Source organism: Bombina bombina, chromosome 1 (assembly GCF_027579735.1).
Source record: "Bombina bombina isolate aBomBom1 chromosome 1, aBomBom1.pri, whole genome shotgun sequence".
Lineage (NCBI taxonomy): Eukaryota > Metazoa > Chordata > Amphibia > Anura > Bombinatoridae > Bombina > Bombina bombina.
In genome coordinates this window covers 274671952-274691118 of record NC_069499.1, presented here as the reverse complement: position 1 = coordinate 274691118, position 19167 = coordinate 274671952, and the positions used below count along the sequence as shown (strand labels likewise).

The following is a 19167-nucleotide window of genomic DNA, read 5'->3' as shown; positions in this document are numbered from 1 at the left end:
GCCTTTGATGCTGTTGACAACCCCCTCCTCCTTCAAATTCTCCAATCCCTTCTCATTTACCTCTCTCTGTTGCAGCACAAAGGTGTTTGGACTCATTTTATTTTCAGATTACATCATTCCTAGGTTTATTAATAAAGCCCTATGGGATTCTGTATCACACACACACATCTTCTCTCTACACCAGACCTATACTTATTTTGCTTATATTTATTACCAGTTGCATTTTCATAATTTAATGGATGTGTTCTTATTATCTACAGTTCAACATCTTCAAAACTGAGCTCCTACTCTTTCCTCAGTATCTATTATCTTACAGGGACACTCACTATACTCTCATATAGTTTCCTCTAAATATGTTCCCAGTGCCCTGTTATACCAGCTAATATATATTCAATATATTTGAAATTGATCCTTTATGTTTATTTTTTAATTTGCATATATATTTTGTGCTTTTGCTCCTTGAAACCACCACCCATCAGTCTCAAGAACATGCCCATTTAGAAGGGCTTGAAGAGCAGGTCAGCTTATCATATATAGTATCTCTATACACAAAGGCCAACATTTAGTTACTGGAATTTAAATTATAGGTAGATGTTTCAATAAGCAAAATAGCCATTTCAAATGTAAAAACTAAGCTACAGAAATCATTTACATTACATTTAATACTACGCAACTGCTATAATAAGTTAGTGGAAACACTTAAGGCTAGATTACGAGTTGATTGCTATTTATCGCTCCCGCTAGCACGCTAACTGTGCTCAACACATTTGCGTCCGATACCACACGTTTTACAATTTTAAAGTTTTTGCTATATCGCTAACCCGACACATGTAAAAAGCTGAAGTTACAATATGACGACCACGTTAACATATTCTCCCATAGACATCAATGGAGTGTGAAAAGTGGAAAAGATTTATGAGGGCGACTTCCGGATGGGTGGAGTCAGCAAGCAGATGCATGCTGACAGAGGGCTCTGAAGTCGAAAGGGCCGAAAAATCTCCCCAAAACGCCTGGATCCCTTGGCTGCGCTGGTCGGTCACAGCACGGGTAGTGGGCCGTCGCGGTCCTACCTCAGGCAAGAAAGTCTCTGGATGCTGATAGGCTCAAAACAGAGCCACTTTTTTTTTCGACACCTGGAAACAGCCGTCTGCAGCAGAGTGAGACAGACCGGGAATGGGTCTGGTCCACGGCTAACGACGAGGTGCGGGTACAAGAAAGGGTAAGGATACTCACAACGATTACCAATAAGGAAAAGAAGCCTGGTCGTGCAGAATTGTGGCAAAGGTGGTGATCGCCTTTTTGGATATCGATTCACTTTTAGCGGTTGAACTGGCCTGGATCCAGATTCCTGCTTGCTAAGTGGAGGATTGCACGACGTCCAGGAAGACAGTGATAACGGTGAGCAGCAAGGACTCTGCTGGGAAACCGGTAAGCGTGTGCTGAATAATTGTGAAGTAGAGCCGAAATCCTACAACGGCTACCTGGGCATTATGTTTGTATTTTAGTGGGGCCATATTTTGTTAAAAGATATACTTAAAAGGGGCCATATTGACTGTTGAAAATGGATGCCGGCTACAGCGATGCAGGTTAAAACCTTGAGAAATACATGAGTGCTGACCCTGGTGTTAGTAAATCTCAGTCACAGCACATTATTTTACAAGCGAGACATTTACCAAGTATAGACGATAAACGGATCATATGTGGGAAAAACTGTATTATCCAAGATTACTAGTAGCTTTGCTGGGTCGTATTGAGCTACACGTGATGCTCCACTTGCTCCTAAGCCCCAAATACGTGCCCCTGAAGTAAAAGCCCAGTTCATTGTTATAATCAGACTACAAATATCGGGCGCTGACAACACAGTGAGCTCTTTCTGAAACAAGTGTGAACTGTTTAATCAGGAGATACAATATTATCTCGCTTCCAGCTGGATCAGAAAACAAAAACAGATTTCATGTGGTTATGACCCTGTCTGAAGAAAGTTGTTTTATTTAAGATAACTTGATATCTCCACTGCTGGACATTTATGTATTTACTCGCTAGTTAAGTCAGGCTAAGCACTTACTGGTTGGTCTGATAAATTGGGAATTTCTCTGTTATACTGAGTAGGTAAAGAATTTGGAGGTATCAATACTACAGTAACAGTGTGGTAAATAAAAGATAAAATGTCTGTATAAATAAGTCTGAGATAGCTTAATAATTTGGATTGTCTATGAAAGCTAGAAGTATTAGGTTATAAATCCCACTGTAATCTATTTAGAGAGTAAGATTTCTGTTTTCTCTCAGCTAAACTTCTTGTTGGTATAAGGTAGTTCTTTAAGAATAGTAACGTGCACCAATATTTCATTAATTTTTGTATTTAGATATAAGAGCCGGTGTTTCAATAGGCCGCTTAGAGTAATGTTGAAGCTAAGAATTATATAAAGCGAGACCAGGAATAAGACTGTTGTTATCTTTAGATAAAGACATGGCTTGCTAAAATTGAGTTAGGTTGTGCTGACTGGATTATTTCTGCTTTTCTTTTACTTCCTCTGGGCGGACGTCCGCCCCTTTTTTTCACTTTTGTCACTTTTTTTCACTTTTTATACACGCTGTTGGGATTTTTCTCTTCCTTTTCTTTTGTTGAATTGTAAGGATCACATACACTTTTAACTTCTGTTTGGTTTGTTTTTTGCTTTTTCAAGGACTTTATATATGTAAACACAATTTTCTCCTACACAAGGTAGGGTAAGTGGAATAGTTATCACAAATTTCTTTTTCGTGCACGAATATTAAGTAGCACAATTTGTCGTAATCTCTGTATGTTTAACCCCTTAATGACCACAGCACTTTTCCATTTTCTGTCCGTTTGGGACCAAGGCTATTTTTACATTTCTGCTGTGTTTGTGTTTAGCTGTAATTTTCTTCTTACTCATTTACTGTACCCACACATATTATATACCGTTTTTCTCGCCATTAAATGGACTTTCTAAAGATACCATTATTTTCATCATATCTTATAATTTACTATAAAAAAAAATATAAAATATGAGGAAAAATTGAAAAAAAACCCACTTTTTCTAACTTTGACCCCCAAAATCTGTTACATATCTACAACCACCAAAAAACACCTATGCTAAATAGTTTCTAAATATTGTCCTGAGTTTAGAAATACCCAATGTTTACATGTTCTTTGCTTTTTTTGCAAGTTATAGGGCAATAAATACAAGTAGCACTTTGCTATTTCCAAGCCATTATTTTTCAAAATTAGCGCTAGTTACATTAGAACACTGATATCTTTCAGGAATCTCTGAATATCCATTGACATGTATATATTTTTTTTTAGTAGACAACCCAAAGTATTGATCTAGGCCCATTTTGGTATATTTCATGCAACCATTTCCCCGCCAAATGCGATCAAATAAAAAAAATCGTTCACTTTTTCACAAATTTTTTCATAAACTTTAGGTTTCTCACTGAAATTATTTACAAACAGCTTGTGCAATTATGGCTTAAATGGTTGTAAATTCTTCTCTGGGATCCCCTTTGTTCAGAAATAGCATACTTATATGGCTTTGGTGTTGCTTTTTGGTAATTAGAATGCCACTAAATGCCACTGCGCACCACACGTGTATTATGCCCAGCAGTGAAGGGGTTAATTAGGGAGCATGTAGGGAGCTTTTTGGGGTAATTTTAGCTTTAGTGTAGTGTAGTAGACAACCCCAAGTATTGATCTAGGCCCATTTTGGTATATTTCATGCCACCATTTCACCGCTAAATGCGATCAAATTAAAAAAAACGTAACATTTTTCACAATTTTAGGTTTCTCACTGAAATCATTTACAAACAGCTTGTGCAGTTATGGCACAAATGGTTGTAAATGCTTCTCTGGGATCCCCTTTGTTCAGAAATAGCAGACATATATGGCTTTGGCATTGCTTTTTGGTATTTTGAAGGCCGCTAAATGCCGCTGCGCATCACACGTGTATTATGGCTAGCAGTGAAGGGGTTAATTAGGTAGCTTGTAGAGAGCTTGCAGGGTTAATATTAGATTTAGTGTAGAGCTCAGCCTCCCACCTGAAACATCAGACCCCCTGATCCCTCCCAAACAGCTCTCTTCCCTCCCCCACCCCACAATTGTCCCCGCCATCTTAAGTACTGGCAGAAAGTCTGCCAGTACTAAAATAAAAGCTATATTTGTTTTTTGGTGGTATTTTTAAAAGCATATTTAAATATGCTGCTGTGTAAAAGTCCCCCCTTAGCCCCCAACCTCACTGATCCCCCCCAAACAGCTCTATAACCCTCCCACTCTAACTTAATTGGCGCCATCTTGGGTACTGGCAGCTGTCTGCCAGTACCCAGTTTATAAGAAAAAATGTTTTTGTTGTACATTTTTTTAACGTTTCTGTAGTGTAGCTTCCCCCCACACAAAAACCAACCCCCCACCCCTCCACGATCTCTTTTTGTGTTTTTTTTTGTTGTGCTTATGCTACTTTTAACTTTTAACTTTTAATTCATTTTCCGTAGTGTAGCGGTTCCCACCCGCTCCCGCCCCGTGCACGCGCCCGCCCGCCACCCTCCGTGCACGCGCGCGCGTCCGTGCGCGCCCCCGACGGTCCCGCCCCCGATCCCGCCCCCCTCAACGTCACACGGCACACCGATGGCCGCCCACCCGCCTCCCAAGTCGGCTCCCACCCACCAACGATACCGGCCATCGATGTCCGGTGCAGAGAGGGCCACAGAGTGGCTCTCTCTGCATCGGATGGCCATGTCAGGTTATTGCAGGATGCCTCCATATCGAGGCATCACTGCAATAACCGGAAAGCAGCTGGAAGCGAGCAGGATCGCTTCCAGCTGCTTTCCACACCGAGGACGTGCAGGGTACGTCCTCAGGCGTTAACTGCCTTTTTTTTGAGGACGTACCCTGCACGTCCTCGGTCATTAAGGGGTTAAAATACACGCCGCCTCGCACTAATTTATTTCACGGGTGTTTCTCATATTTTCTACACATTGGGACTAATCTTGGGTTCCTTATGGAAAAATTTGTATTGCACTCTAAGAACAATTCGCCAACAATGGCGCCTAAACACAAGGAAAGAAAGGCGAAACAAATTGACACTAGTACAGAAGTCGTTAATGACCTGCCAGTGAGTACATCAGATAATGTGAAGTTACTACAGCAAATTGCAGAACTCTTTATGCCTCAGTTTGAATCCATTAAACAAGATATTGCAAGTCTATCAGGAGAAGTAAAACAGTTTGCTACAAGGATAGCGGAAGTCGAAACGAGGGTTTCAGACATAGAGGACCGAACTAATATGCAAGAACAGTTGAGTGCTACACATAGCCGTCAGATTACACAGTTACAATCGAGACTGGAGGAGTTGGAGGACAGGGCCCGACGTAATAACTTAAGAATAGTGGGTCTCCCAGAATCAGCTGAGTATCGGGATTTACTGTCCTTTGCCTCCTCCAGTCTACCGAAATTGGTGGGGTTTCCTGTAGAAGATACACCAATACAGATAGAAAGAGCTCATAGAGTTGGCCCGATGCAAAACAAACCTGATGGCACTTACAGGGCAAGATCGGTTCTTATAAAATTCCTAAATTTCCAGGATAAGGTCAACATACTCAGACACTACCGTAGAAGTAACAGTTTAATGATAGATCAACACAAGATATTGATCTTCCAAGATTTCTCGGCAGAGACTCTAGCTAAGAGGAGGGAGATGTCACCATTTTGCTCCAGACTGATTAAGGCTAACTTTAATGCAAGATTAGTATATCCAGCTAAAATTATCTTTGAAAAAGAGGATACCCAAATAGTGTTAAACAATCAGGTCGAAGCTCAGGAATGGTGTACCAGATTTTTGTAAATAATATAGTAGTTTAAGACTGCTTATGTTGAAGATGGAAATGTTGTGCTTGATACTTCTGGGTGTAGATGGTGGATTGGTGAAATGGTCGGCCCCAGGAGGTAGGGGGAAAGATATTAATACTGTTTTTATCTACAGATGGGGATCTTTTTTCTTTTTTCTTGGTTAAAGCAGATTGGGTATTTGCAATGGGCGCATCTATCAGTGGCTCTAAATGGTGGATAGACTGAAATTAATTTCATGGAATGTGGGGGGTATATCCTCCCCAATTAAGAGGAAGTTGATTATTAAGGAATTGGGGAAACATAAGCCCGATATTGCATTTATACAAGAGACCCATTTAAAACCCCATGAACTACCCAAATTAAAAACGAAATGGGTAGGAGAAATCTCGGCAACAGCATATGATAAAAGGAAAAGAGGGGTTGCCATATTATTTAATAAACAGCTATCCTACCAGATTATATCGCAAGTACTGGATATAGAAGGAAGATTTCAGATTCTAGAAGTCTTGATTAATAAATGTCATTTCATTTTTTGTAATGTTTATGGTCCAAACTCCTTGGATAGAGGATTTTGGGAGAAACTGAGTTTGCAATTGCTACCGTTTGTAGGGAGGAATATTGTCTTGACTGGAGATTTGAATATGACATTCACCCCTAGTTTAGACAGGTCTAAAGAGGTAAGCATAACAGAGAAGCTAAGGTTCTACAGAACCTGGGACATAAACTGGCACTTAAAGATATATGGAGGCTACAACACCCGGATAGTAAAGAGTATACTTGTGAATCAAAAACATTCAAATCCTTTTCAAGAATAGATTATTTTTTAATATCCAGTAATATGCTAGGTTTAGAGATTCAATCAGAGATAGGCGAGATCATTATCTCTGATCATGCAATTATTACTTTAGAGATCAATGCAATCCGGTCCCCAGGCCTATATAACTTGCGCTTCTTCTTTCCCCAATTTTTGGTTAATAACTCTAAATTCAAGAACTGGCTACAAGCCAGGTGGAAAGAATTCCACCAGTTTAATGCTGCACATGCAGATAAACCAGAAATTTTTTGGGAAACAGCAAAATCAGTCTTGAGGGGCGAGATCATCGCTTATTTATGCAAATGGAAAAAAAGAAGAAAAATAGAGAAGAACAATTAGCCAACCAGGTCAAAAATGCATATAAAAAATACTTAAACTGCTCAAGTCAGCCTCTTTGGGCTAAGTATATTTCGGCTTGAACTGAGAGAGAGCTGTTTTTGAAACAAGTCTTAGCTATAGAAGTTCAAAAACAAAAAGCTAGATTTAGAGGACATTATGGTAATTCCGCAAAATACCTAGCCAAATTAGCTAAAGGGTGGTCCCAGAAGAACTATATAGCCACAATTAAGATCGGCGATAGAAGAATCACTAATATTGTGGAGATAAGACGTGAATTTGTGAAATATTTTAAAGAGGTTTATTCAATAGGAGTAGTTAACTCAAATAATAAGCAAGACTTCTGGAAAAGAGTAATACTACCTAAGGTAGAGTCACAGGATTTGAGTCGACTTAATGAACCGTTATCTATAAGTGAGATCTCAGATGCTATCAAGCAGGCTAAGTCTAATAAAACGCCAGGTCCGGATGCTATGCCAGCAGAGTTTTACAAACTTTTACACGATCAAATTCTGCCTACATTAGAAGCACTTTTTAATCAGTATTATATTAAGAACCAGATGTGGTCGAGGCTCTTTTCAGCATCGAATGTGGCGCTAATCTTGAAAAAAGATAAAAACCCAGAAATGGTGTCCTCTTATAGGCCCATTTTGTTGCTAAATCAGGACTATAAGCTGCTATTGTTGCAACTAGACTTAAGAAAATTTTGGAGCCACTAATACATCCTGACCAAGCAGGTTTTATGGTGGGCAGAAATTCGGTGAAGAATATCCGAAAAGTAATGCTGGTTATTGATCACTTTTGGAGTAGATCAATAAACAAGAAAAAGATGCAATTTAAGACCGACTTAGCCTTACTTACAGTAGACGCTGAGAAGGCGTTTGACTGTATAGTATGGGATCACTTATTCACGGCACTTAAAGGATTCGGTTTTGTGGGGAATTTCTACCAGTTTATACGAACATTATATCAGGCTCCAACATCTGCTATTATCGTTAATGGGGAAGTATCTGAGAGTTTTACTCTCAAACGCGGTACACGTCAGGGATGTCCCCTTTCCCCATTACTTTTTAATTTAGTATTAGAGCCATTGGCAATTCTATTAAGAAAAGAGCTAAAAGGAATTTGCATAGGGGATAAAAAGCTGGTGACATCGCTATTCGCAGATGATATCCTACTCTTTCTAAGTAATGCCAAACAATCCATACCCCAATTGCTAAGAATTATAGAAATATTTAGCTCGATTTCTGGCTACAAGATTAATTGGGGGAAATCGGAACTGCTATGGAAATATAAACCGAAGTCATCTGTTACACACCATTTTAAAGAGGTACAGGAAATTAGGTACTTAGGTATTATCCTAAGTACGAATCCGGCGTGTTGGTATGAATTAAACTTCCGGAAATGTATTGAAACGTTTAAGCAGAAATTAGCAGTATGGCATAATTTGCCTATTTCACTGTCTGCAAGAGTAATGCTAATTAAAGCAATCTTATTTCCAAAATTACTTTATTTGCTACAGAATCTTCCGTTTCTAATCACTAGAAAAGATTTAAAATTTTTGCAAAGACTATTTATTAGATTTGTATGGCACGGGAAGAAATCCAGGATGTCCTTAGCTAAATTATCTTATTTTAAAATGCATGGTGGTCTGGCACTTCCGAATATCCAGTTCTACAATTATGCCACATTAGTGAAATTTGCTCTTGACTGGATAACAGAAAAAGAATATCTTTCTCCTTTTGAAATAGAAACACAATTGGTAGCCCCATTTTCTCTGAAAGCTTTGATTCATATCCCCTTTGTGAAACTGCCAGCAAATGTGACACATATGTACACATTTAAATATATAATCCTAGCGTGGCAAAAAGTTTGTTCGGAATTACACATTGATTTTCGTCGATCCGCATTTCTTCCCCTAGTAGGGAACCCGGATTTTACTCCGGGATTTTCACATAAAATCTTTCGTATTTGGGCCAGTAATGGTCTCAAAAATATAAAAGACATATGTGTAAATGAGACCTTACCGATTAAGACATTTGCAGACCTAAGAGCTAATTTTAACCTAGAAAAAACTTCTTTTTACGCCTATCTTCAAGTACAACATTGGATTGGGTCTCTACGAGCAGAGAGCGAAAATACTACCTCACTGGGAGACTTAGACGGAGTGATCAAATTATATCAAGCTGGGAAAGTCTCCATCGCATCTCTTTACAATTTGCTTATTAAACACCATGGGCTGCTACATATTGGTGATTTAGAGAGGAAATGGAATAAGTTGTTGCCAAATGTTACTAAAGAGCACATCTTACAAAGCTTTAGATTAACTGACCAAACTCAAGTTTTTATAGATTGGAAGGAATCACATTTTAAGTTAATAAATTTGGTATATATTACACCAGCCAAAATGTCTAAATGGTATAAGACAGAAGTTAAATGTCCTAAATGTAGTGCTGAGGAGGCAGATGAAATGCATTGTTTCTGGAGTTGTTCTAAAGCATCTCAGTTCTGGAGTAAAGTGTGTTTTTGGGTGAATAAAGTAAATCCGTGCAATTTCAAATTTGAGTCAAGACATATTTTTTTCCTTGTAAACCAGGAGGAACCCTATACAAATATCAGGCTCATAAATACATCAATCCTAGTAGGACGTAATGTGATGCTTAGAAATTGGAAATCCCCACGTGAACCTAAATTCAAGGAGTTTGTAAATAAAATTTACAACCAGATTACAATGGAACAATTTAATTTGAGAGATGCTAGTGATAAGTCAATACAAAGATTTCTCTTGAAATGGGAGAAAGTTATATTAACCCTGCCTGTAGACGCCCAACGTCAGTTAGTTGCTCCGCTTAGGGGCTCTATTTGGTTTATACAGCAATTAGAGCTTGGTTTACTTTCGCCCGAGTGGAAGGTTTAATTTGTTTACAGAGGGGACTATTAAAAGGGGATTGACGGGTGTTCTCTCCCCCTCCCAATATGGGGCCGAGCTGACTGTCTGACGAGCGCAGGAAGGCCAAGGCAAGTCAGCAAGGTCAGACATTATTAGTAGTAAAACTCAGACGTTATTATATTTTTTTTTTTATGTATATGGTATATATAATGATTTTCTTTCTTTTTATGATGAATAAGAGGTGATAACCTGCTGTAGTGACTGAAGATATGTTTTACCCCCTAATATGTAATCAAGTGACTACCCTTTTTTTTTCTGTACCCTCAATTGATACTTTAAATAAAAAGTTAAAATAAAAAAAAAAAAGAAAAGTGGAAAAGAACCTAACACCCAACAAGTCGCACAATCCAGATCAAGTGCGCTAACCCAACATGAAACATTAATATTTCCCAATCCAATGTTCTTCACATAGCTGAATATGTTATTTTTATTCTTAAATACATATTTATTTTTATATATATATATATATATATATATAGAGAGAGAGAGAGAGAGAGAGAGAGAGAGAGAGAGAGAGAGAGAGAGAGTAGAGTATATAGGTATATAGGTGTGTATATAGATAGATAGATAGATAGATAGATAGATAGATAGATAGATAGATAGATAGATAGATAGATAGATAGATAGATAGATAGATAGATAGATATCAAAATAACAAGAGTATTGCATTGAGCAATGATACTTTTTTTTATTGGACTAACTATACATTTATAAGTTGACAAGCTTTCGGAAGAGTTCCTTTCTTTATCAAGTCTGATGCAATACTACTTTGAGTATTGCTTCAGACTTGATAAAGGAAGGAACTCTTCAGAAAGCTTGTCAACTTATAAATGTATAGTTAGTCCAATAAAAAAAAGTATCATTGCTCAATGCAATACTCATGTTATTTTGATATCTAAATCTCTGGACTAACACGGCTACTCCAATCAACGTGTATATATATATATATATATATATATATATATATATATATATATATATATACGCGATAAACCCAGTATCACCTGCGCGCAACTGTTAACATGCTCCTCGTAATCTGGCCCTTAAAGAGGACATAAATGCAGTACAGTGTCGCATTAAATACCTTTATCATTCTGGTAATTGCCTTCCCTTATATAACTGGAATCAGGCACCTAATGTCACAGCCGAATATATAGAGGTTTAAAAATAATTGATAATGATACTTGCTGTTTCATACAACTCACAGACCAGTTCTAGATACAACTGTTAGTTTAGAAACAGCCACACAAACACATTCATTCTCACTGTTACCTCAGTAGAACACTGACAGCTAACAGACTAGTATACACAAATACACATGCAAGCAAAAAAAGTTTCAGACACTGACATATATATACGTATATATATATATATATATATATATATATATATAGATAGATAGATAGATAGATAGATAGATAGATAGATAGATAGATATTTTGCTAAAAAAGCATCAGATATAAATAGAAATATGTATATATTTTTGATAATAGTGCCCTATGAGTGAATATACAGATCAAACTATAAAGCTGTTAATCTAGTTAAGCTTTTGTACACTTCTTGTTTCATTGACAATATCTCACAAACATTGAATACTCCACAGTCGATCAATGTGAGGGGTGTACTCACTTTTGTGGGATACTGTGTATATATATATATATATATATATATATAGATAGATAGATAGATAGATAGATAGATATTTACAGATATATATAGGAAGGTGTGTTTATATGTGTTAACATGTCTGTAATTAAATAAACACATAAATACATATGTACACACATATAAACACATCACTTTTTAATGCAATTTATTTTAATAAAGGGGCAGAAAACCTAGCAAATAATGTTATATAATTCTGCACATAGTAAAGAATTATATAACATTATCCTAGCGCCAGCTTTCTAAAGCAAAGGGTTAGAGAGATATTTTACTACAAAAACAGAACGCTGCTCCTGGCTCTACTGAGCGGGTCTGTTTTTTTCTCCTAAGCGTATCGCGGCATGCAGTCTAATCACTGCCGGCCCAATCACGCTCAATGTAGCGCTCAATGTAGCTCACTCCCACTACCAGACCAGAGCGGGAGCGAGCTACATTGAGTTTAATGCCATGATTGGGCCGGCAGTGATTAGACTGCATGCCGCGATATGCTTAGGAGAAGAAAACAGACCCGCTCAGTAGAGCCAGGAGCAGCGTACTGTTTTCGTAGTAAAATATCTCTCTAACCCTTTGCTTTAGAAAGCTGGCGCTAAGCCAATGTTATATAATTCTCCACTAGGTGCAGAATTATATAACATCATTTGCTAGGTTTACTGCCCCTTTAATATTTTTTATCAGACAGTGTTATTATGAGTGTTACTGTACTTTTAAATGTAATTTTGATGTGTTTTGTGCAACCAGCTCTGAGGTCGTGCTATCCCAACGTGCAATAAATTAAATTGCGTTTAAGCGAACACATTTACTTTCAACTCATAATAGCGCACTACTTCCGACATGTGCAAATATATGCGATAAACCCGATATCGCTTGCGTGCAACAGTTAGCGTGCCACTTGCAATCTAGCCCTATATAATTTGTGTGGGTTACTCACTGAAATATGACTAACAAGAGCATTTCAATTTAAAGGGACATGAAACCCAAAAATTTTCTTTCCAGATTTAGGTAGAACATACAATTTTAAACATATTTCAAGTTTACTTCTATTATCAAATGTGCTTCATTCTCTTGGTATCATTTGTTGAAGGAGCAGCAATGCACTACTGGTTTCTAACTGAACACATGGGTGAGCCAATGGCAATCGGTATGTAAATGCAGCCACCAATCAGCAGCTAGAACCTAAGTCTTTGCTGCTCCTGCTTACCAAGATAAACTTTTCAGGAAAGAATAACAAGAGAAGGAAGCAAATTATATAATAGAAGTAAATTGGAAAGTTGTTTAAAAATGTATGTTCTGTCTAAATCATAAATGTCTAATTATGACTTTGCTGTCACTTTAAGCAGCAAAAAAAGCTCAAAATCATCTTACCACAGGGGTCTGAAACAGGCAAAGCAGCAAAGGGGTTAAATATACACATGCACTGACACCTTACAACCAATTATACACACTGACACATTCTAGACAATATGGAAATGAAAGCATAAACACTGTTGCACACATATAACCACTGCTGTATACATAATATAGGCATTATTTACGTTATAGATAAACCAAATGACAGCACTGTACCTTGATGCGTCTGGACGAGTTAGCTGCGTGTCATGAATCTGTGGTTCATACAATAAGCATGTGCTGGGTATATATCACTGGATTATTTTCAGGTTCTGTATATTTTAGGTAGTTTCGTTTCTTTGTTCTGTTTTTCTTTCTTCTTCCCCTTTTAGTCAATAAAATATTTTCATGTTCTTCTCTATAAATCTATTTTCTTTCCATCCTAGGGCTAATGGTAGTAAGACGGTCAGTATTGTTTTTGATCTAACAGACGTGAATTCAGCCTCAGATTAATACAGATTCATCTGAATTTATGCAGATTTGGGCATTCGTCAGAATCCCAAATGTAAGAATGAAATGGGCAACAAAACGGGCAAGGAACAAGCTATTGTATAGATGATTCGTGCATTTGTTTTATCCAGCAACAAAACAAAAGGAAACTAAAGAAAGGAGGAAGGAACTGATCATTTTGCTGATCAGCTCATTTGCTTGCAGTGAAGGGGGTCTGATAGTTTATGTGTCCCCTGTCTAGTCCTGACAGAATATTACTAAATTATTGATTTTATGGACCACAAGGCAGACACTGCATCACAGTGCAACTACACAGTACTGTGCAGGTGCATTCATGTTTTTCTCTTTTTTTTGTTTTTAGTGTTAAAGGGACATAAAGCCCAATTTTTTTTTATTTTTTTTTTATTCAGATAGAACATACAATTTTAAACAACTGTACAATATACTTCTAATATCAATTTGTCTTTGTTTTTTACTTGTTATCCTTTGTTGAAAAGCAGTACGGTAGAGTCTGCAACACTATATGGCAGCAGTTTTGCAACAATGTTATACATTGGCAAGAGCACTAGATGGCAGCACTACTTCCTGTCATTTAGTGCAGCACTACTTCCTGTCATTTAGTGCAGCACTACTTCCTGTCATTTAGTGCAGCACTACTTCCTGTCATGTAGTGCAGCAATACTTCCTGTCATGTAGTGCTCCAGACATGTGCACACTACCTATCTAGATATCTCTTCAGCAAAGAATAGCAAGATAATGAAGCAAATTAGATCATAGAAGTAAATTGGAAACTTTTTTAAAATTGTATTCTCTATCTGAATCATAAAAGAACTATTCTGGGTTTCATGTCCCTTTAATTCTGAGCATCAGTTTTAACATTTTTATCTATTATAGTGGGGCACTACTGGACTGGTAGAGCTTCTGTCTTTGCACTATAGAACAGCCTTACTTGTTTAGCACCATACCTTTACATTTTTTAAATAAATCATTTTTAGTGGTTGACTATCACACACAGTACATAGTTATATATAGATTTAGCAGAGCTAAGCGTCAGAGCAAGCAGACGTACCTCGGCTGAGCTCCGCATATATAATCCATAAATATCCACTTTTTGTACTTATTTAGTTAATCTAAAACTATTCTGTCACTAACAAACTACCACGCTTCGCATCTGTCAGATCACTTTTTACCGCTGGTATAGGAGACATCGGCAGCTGTTAATGGCGCAGATGCGCAAAGGGAAAGCTGAAGACGGCATCGCCATTCGACTGACATGCCGCACAGCTAAGTGGTGCCTGTACATAAGGCAACCGACGGATCAGTCTAGACCTATGGGTCTTTAGCCCTACAACCTAGCGGCTCCGATCTACAGCCGAACTCGGACCATCTGGTAAAGTGCCCATAGGACGCACCCGGCATACGACCCGGACTGCTGAAACAAATTAATCTTATAGACTGGCATTGTAAGTGATATAGTATTGGGCCTAGGCTCTTGCAGTATAGGAACTGGTGTCCATCGGATCCGCTATTGTGGAGGCGGCAGTAGCCTAAGGAAGGCACAGAGAAAAGAATAGCAACAAGCAGAAAACAGCTGCATCCCTAGGCCGCACACTACACACCCACGTGGCGTTCCTGGTCCATTAGTCGGCATACCGAGTAGAAGCAAAATGATGGCATCAGCCTTCAAATCAAGTAGCCCTAATACTTCAGCTCACGTCTAGACCCTCACAGTGGCTTAATGCTGGAGAATACTATCAGAATATAGTGAAGGGGAAGTGAAGAAGATAACGAGGCCTAAGAACAACATCTCATACCTCGTGAGTACTGTACAATATATAGGGGAAAAGTGAAAATAGTACTAAACCCTAACATACTTGGGGATATGCTAATCACATAATACTCCAGATAATTCAAGAATAATGTACCCAACTGTGCCTTATTCAACCAAAGCTGGCGGGGGAGCTGCAGTTTACCACATTAGGCCCAACAGTACTCCTGTGCACACAATAGAGTAACCATCTCTCTGCCTAATACCATGAAATCTCAAACCTACTACACCAAGGTTCTAAGGCACTCATTTTGACCGCATAGGACATGTCACCTAAGATACTCTCCATAGTGAATTTTGGCAGTTTTAATAGTGGGTTGCTGGGATCTCCTCTCCTCCTTTCCCGCCCTGTGTTTTAGAGCGGGTTATATCCACTTCCCCTTTACTGACTTCGTCCAGTGGGGACAATAGACCCTGAGAGGGGACCTGGGACATAATACTTAACCTGACTGGGCCTATATCCACCGAGGCTTCTCATACTTTCTGGATTAGCTCTATTTTTCAAATCTGTCTCACCCCACCATGATAATGGCCTAAACTAAACAGGTCTATCCTACCCAGGAGACTACTTCAATATATTGGGGGAGGAAAAAGGACGGAAATAACCTTTATTAACATGGCACAAGGCACTAAAAAGAAACCACTTTCCTCTGGATCAACCAGAAAATCCTTGACAAATCACTTTAAAGTCATCCCTACCGTAGATTCACCCTTTACAAGTATAGAAAATACTTTACAGACGACTAACGAGTCTATTAACTCTAACCCCACCCAACAGCCACCTAATGCAATGGAGGAAGCTATTGCAACAGATATCATTGAGAATCTAAAAAAGTGTAAAGAAGAGCGCCTCATAGTGCAGTTTATCCAAAATAAATTTTCAGTGAATACAAAGTGACTACTCACAAGGGTGTGTGCACTAATAAAGTGCAATATGCGCAGGCTGGGTTGTGCAGTCTCCAGCTGATTGATTGGGGCAAGGTCTCCCTCAGATTTCAGTAGACTGGATACTGAATGTTGAAGCCTTCAAAAATATAAAGGACACAGAACTTCTCCTAGTGCAGGTTAAACATTTAACAGAATGATTACAAAAAAATATACAAAATGGGTACTCACATTCCAGTTTGCACAATGAAATCGTGCAAACAAGGCAGGTTGGATGTTACAGACACCAGCTGTCTGAATCAGGTCTCCCTGGATTGTTCTTTCAAATGGTTAGAGTAAGTGGTGTAAAGTGCTCCAAAGTCAAAAAGTAGTTAAAAGGCAGACTACTTAAAGTCACAGTTTTATTAGTGCACACACCCTTGTGAGTAGTCACTTGTTAGCAACTTTGTATTCATTGAAAATTTATTTTGGATAAACTGCACTATGAGGCGCTCTTCTTTAAATCTTTTTTAGACTCAGGAATTTTTAAAACACGACTTGATTGTTTCTTTATTATAATTTTCATTTTTTATTCATAGTCAATTTTTAATTTTAATTTTTCACAATTATTGATGTTATAACAATTGTATTGTATATACATGATTGCACATAACTGCACATTTTCCCATTATTATTATCTTTTTAATTCACACATAGAAATACCCAAATTGGTGGGTCTAAAGTTAGTTTAAAAACAAAAATTATTTAAAGGAGAACACACAAATTTAAACCTAAGTTTTATACACATCCATTTAATTTTCAGCACCTTTTTTTTATTTTTTATAACACAACCATTTACATTTGCGCCCTCTGCAAACCTCCTACTATAGGAATTTGCATTAGATATCATGGAGACCCTAACCAAAAAGTTAAATGCACTACAAGACTCTCTTACTAAAGCTATCAGAGGGTCGGTAGCCGAGCTGAAACGCGATATAGGGGTTATAAAGGAATGCACTGAAGCTTTGGAACGCAAGCAAGAAGACTTAGCAGTCGAAGAAGCCAACATTATTGCTTAATCTCAAAATCTAGTTGATCATGTGGATATACTTGTGGAAGATCGTTTCCGACAGAAGAACTTGAGGCTCTGCGGCATATCAGAAGATATTTCACCTAGTGATTTAGAGTACTTTATCCTAGAATATTGTAAACATCTAAAATCACCCAAAGACCCCTCTGACACCCTAATTGACAGGGCTCATAGAATTCCTAGAGGAAGAAATGTCCCCATGGACAAACTACGGGATGTTATTGTGCGTTTCCATTATTTCACATATAAGGAAAAAGTCCTAAGAGCAGCCTTCAAAGCTCCTTCTCTACCACCAGGGGTTAGACATATTCAGATATTCCCAGACCTTTTACAATACACAATGAGAAAGAGAGGGTCTTTTTGTGATATTACTATGGCTTTAAGAAAACAGGGTATAAAATACCCGACTAAACTCCTTTTTCACAAGGATGGAACTCTTATATTGCTGGACTCACCGGATAAAGGTAAAGACTTACTTAATCGTTGGTTCTCTGAGTCCACACAACCTCCCAGTCAATAACTAGATACAAATAGTCAAACAACAGATATTCAAGATTCTTTACTTCCAAGAAGAGATAGACTAAGTCCCTCAGCTAGGGAATGGAATCCACTAGCTCAGAGACCTCAGCCACCCAAAAGACAGAACCTTGAAACAGATCCTACATCTGATGATTAGTTTTAAAGACCTTCTCATTTGCTGGACTTACTTTTCTTCCTCTGTTGACTCTGAACATTCATCAAACAGTAATGTATACTTTAAAGTGAAATGTTAATCTGTTTTATTATGCTAACTTGTTTTTCAATTTTTGTTGGACTTCACAGTTTAAAATATTGCATACTGATTTCAAATACTTGTTACCTATAGTACTTATTTGATGTTAGCCATAATAAATGTAAAAACAATCTCACATAATATACTATTAGTATCCAGTTATACCTATATAAAACTTACTACTGTAAGGAACTGCTTATACTCAAATTGCATCAAATGGCTCTGGCCTGCGCTGGTCGCGGACTAGATCCCAAGAAGCCAATTAACGTAAATAAAAAGCAGTAGACACATATATATACACCTGATGGATGCATACTGAGAGCTACTATACTGTGTCTAAATATTAACCAATGATGTTCCTTGCTACAAAAGGTGTCTGTGACTTTTTTATTCTGACCTAGAGGTTAAAATGTACACGGTTACACCTCACTCAAAAAATAGAAATAGAAATCAAACTAACCATGAGACATGTTTTACTCCTTAAAAAGTTACACATAATTATTCCTATGGTTTACTCTCTCCTATATGTCATGTAAAAGGTCAGTGACTTTTGTAAAATATACAGATTAATAGTTAATTCATATATATCCTCTGATATAAAAATATATAAGCATTATCAAGACATTTCCTTGAGGTACATCAAAAAGATGTGAAATCTTTTAAATGGCGAGCAATAGAGGCAGTAACACTACCCATGAGGGGTGGTGACAGAAATCAACTTCTAGCTAGGCAAAAGGTGTATTGGATTATGAAATTACAAACCCAAATCCCTTTTGGATTCAATTCAGAATATGATATAATAAATCACTAGAAATAAATTAAGACAAATTTGCACACATCCTACATACAGTTAATAAGTGAAGCTTACAGTACTCAATTTGTATCAATATATTCAAATAGGTGGAATACATTGACTGGAAAAGATCTAAAATACAACTGGAAAGGTTTATAAGATTATAGAAAATGAAAGTATATATATTAACATCACAATATTAACATTATTATATTTTATATTGTTCACATTTATTATATTTGATATTTATGGTTATTATAATTCATGTCTTTTTTTTTCCCTTTTTCCTTGCACAATACCCTTATTAAATATTATAGGTGATTGTATATGTTGTTTAAGCAAACTTGGACTTAATATTA

At 37.5% G+C, this 19167-nt stretch overlaps 1 protein-coding gene across 2 annotated transcripts in view; it reads right to left on the bottom strand.

The window, feature by feature from the left end:
* LOC128645191 (ribonuclease T2) overlaps positions 1-13583 on the bottom strand; it is a 138640-nt gene extending 125057 nt beyond the window's left edge. For both annotated transcript variants that reach the window (XM_053697999.1, XM_053698000.1), the window contains exon 1: positions 13189-13583. The gene's annotated coding sequence lies outside the window, so the exon portion shown is untranslated. The remainder of the gene's footprint in view (positions 1-13188) is intronic.
* Positions 13584-19167: the final 5584 nt, after the last annotated feature.